We start from the raw sequence: 2,967 nt of genomic DNA, 5'->3' as shown, positions 1-2,967 counted from the left end.
TCAGAGGGAAAAGGTAGTCAAAGGGCATTTGGATAGACAGACAAGTTTGAGGGAAGTGAGTAAATTGGAGATAAAGAAATCAGTGAGATAAAGAAGTAGAAGTCAAGTCGATTTTATGCTTTGTACCCACAGGTAAAGAGTTTCTGTTTGACACGGAGGTGGATGGGCAACCACTAGAGATTCTAGAGGAGTAAGGAGACATGAACTAAACTTATTTTTAGAAAAATTATCTGGGGACTTGAGTGAAGTACAGTCTGGAGTGGGGAGAAGCAGGAGGTGGGGGGTCAGTGAGCCCATATGGTATAAGAACTGTGTCTCATATGATTGTCTTGTATCCACTCCTATGGTTGGCACAAATCTTGTTGATTAAGTTTTAGCAATGTTGTGAAAACTTAATCAACAAGATTTGGTGACATTAAATATGTGGGTTGAATGAGAGAGATCAACTACCATCTCTGTGTGGATGATTTCAAAATCTACAACTCAAGCCCCAACCTCTCCTCTGCAGTCTCATATTTCTCCAGTCTTAAGGACATCTGTACTTGGATGTTCATTCATTCAATTGTATTTATTGAGCGCTTACTGTGTGCAGAGCACTGTACTAAGCACTTGGGAAGTACAAGTTGGCAATGGACCATTGCTCTCCCCACCTTCAAAACCATATTAAAATCATGTTCCCTCCAAGAGACCTTCCCCACCTAAGCCTTCATTTCCCCCTTCTGCATCACTCTTGCACTTGAATTTGTAACCATACAGCAGTTGATATTCACCGCTCGGTCAGTCCCTCAGCACTTATGTACATATCTGAAATTAATTTATTTATATTTATGTCTGTACATCTCCCCCGTAGACTGCAAGGTTGCTGGGCAGTGAGTGTGTTAACCAGCTCTGAGTTTTGGGTTTTTTTGTTCTTGTTTTTTTTTTCTGGATTTGTTAACTGCTTACTGTGTTTGACACACTGTTCTAAGCACTGGGGTAGACACAAGTTAATTAGGTCAGACACAGTTCCTGTTCCATTTGGGGTTTCATAATCTAAGTAGGAAGGAGAACAGGTTTTGAATCCCCATTTTAGAGTTGAGGAAATTAAGGCACAAAGGAGCAAAGTGATTCACCCAACGAGGTCACACAGTGGACAACTCGCAGAGCCAGGATTAGAACACATGTCCTTTGATTCCTAGGCCCATTATCTTTACACTAGACAACACTGCTTTCCTCTGTTACATTGGTTCTCCCAATAATCATAGTAATAATAATAATAATAATGATAATGGTATTTGTTAAGCACTTAGCGCAAGCACTTATCCCAAGCACTTTGCACAGTTCTCTGCATACAGTAAGTGCTTAGTAAATAACCATACATTAATTGATTATTTCAATTTGTGTCTCCCCCTCTAAACTATAATCTCCATTTGGGCTAGGGATGTTTTTTACCAACTTCATTATATTGTACTCTCACAAGTGCTTAGTATACTGCTCTGCACTGAGTAAATGCTCAACAAATTCATTTGATCGATGAGACCAGGATACTGCCAAGGTTACGAGCTTGTGAGAAAGGGAGGAGAGTTATACTGTCTATAGTGATGGGAAAGAGGGGGAGCACAGTATTTGGCTGGGAAAATGAGGACTTCTGTTTTAGACACGTTTAGTTTGAGGTGTTGGTCAAGTTTACAAGTAGAGATGTCCTGATGGCAGAAGGAAACATAAGTCTGCACAGAGGAAGATTTGTCAAGGCTTGTTTTGTATTGTGCTATTGAGTCATTTCCAACCTGTAGTGACTCCATGGACATATCTCTCCCAGAATGCCACATCACCATCCATCTGCAATCATTTTGCAAGTGTAGCCATACAATTTTCATGGTAAAAATACAGAAGTGGTTTACCATTGCCTTCTTTCACGCACTAAACCTGAGTTTCCACACTCGATACTCTCCCGTGCCACTGCTGCCCAGCACAGGTGAGTTCTGACTTGTAGCAGTTTGCCTTCCACCTCCTAGCCACTGTCCAAGCCAGGAATGGAATGGGTATGTCACTGCTTGACTTTCCCTTCCATAGCCAAGACTGGTAAAATACTGGAAACTCTCCAGATGTTATCCTGAGAGGAACGTGTCAGGGCTAAAGAGGTAGATTTAGGAATGTACTTCATATCCATGCTCATATTCTCACAATTTCATCTACTGACTCTATAGGGACTAGGAATATAACTTGCTACTGCTATTAGAAAAAACACCTCAAGATCTACTAGATATTATTATTATGGTACCTGGTAAGTGCTTACTATTTTTCAAGCACTTTTCTAAGCATAGGTTAGATACAAAATAATCATGTTGGACACAGTCCCAATCCTACATGGGGCTCACAGTCTAAATAAGAGTACCAGTAAAGAACTAATAAAGTACTAATAAAGTACTACTACTAATAATAATAATAAAGTACTAATAAAGGGTACCATATCCCTTTGTCCTTTTTTCTCCTGAACCCTTACTGTTTTGGTGAGTGTCTTACCTACTGTGGCTACAGAACGTAATGGGGAACATTTTCTAGCCCATAGTATATTTACAGTGTATACCACCTATGCTATTTACTGAGTGCTTACTATGTGTAGAGCATTGTATTTACACTTGGAGAGTACAACTGGTAGATACATTCCCTGCCTGCAATGAGCTGACAGTCTATTAAAATAAATGGTTCCTCCACCCAAAAGCTCATTATCAGCACTAGCAGTATCATCTTCAAATATGTAGGGCAGCTATATATTTAAAGTTTCAATAGCATTATCACTGAAGTTTAGAAGATATGAAATATACAAAGGATTTGTCATCAGGCATAAAGATGTGGAAAATATGATTAGGTAATTCATCCAGAAACTTTTCCATTATAATTGGTTTCTCAGGTGACTTTGAATGTTTCCCATTATTGAAAAAAAACAAAACTGAATCCCTTCTTAATTAATTTTGAGAAGACTTGTTA

The 2,967-nt window shown here is 39.1% G+C and overlaps 1 non-coding gene across 1 annotated transcript; it reads right to left on the bottom strand.

Annotated features, from left to right (window-relative positions):
- Window positions 1-1,964: 1,964 nt before the first annotated feature.
- Window positions 1,965-2,102, bottom strand: LOC119944316. The gene has a single exon (XR_005455807.1). It is a non-coding gene; the product is annotated as a small nucleolar RNA SNORA7 (small nucleolar RNA).
- Between the last annotated feature and the right edge of the window lie 865 nt (window positions 2,103-2,967).

Source organism: Tachyglossus aculeatus, chromosome 22 (assembly GCF_015852505.1).
Source record: "Tachyglossus aculeatus isolate mTacAcu1 chromosome 22, mTacAcu1.pri, whole genome shotgun sequence".
NCBI classification, from domain to species: Eukaryota; Metazoa; Chordata; class Mammalia; order Monotremata; family Tachyglossidae; genus Tachyglossus; species Tachyglossus aculeatus.
This window is presented reverse-complemented; position numbering and strand designations above follow the sequence as displayed.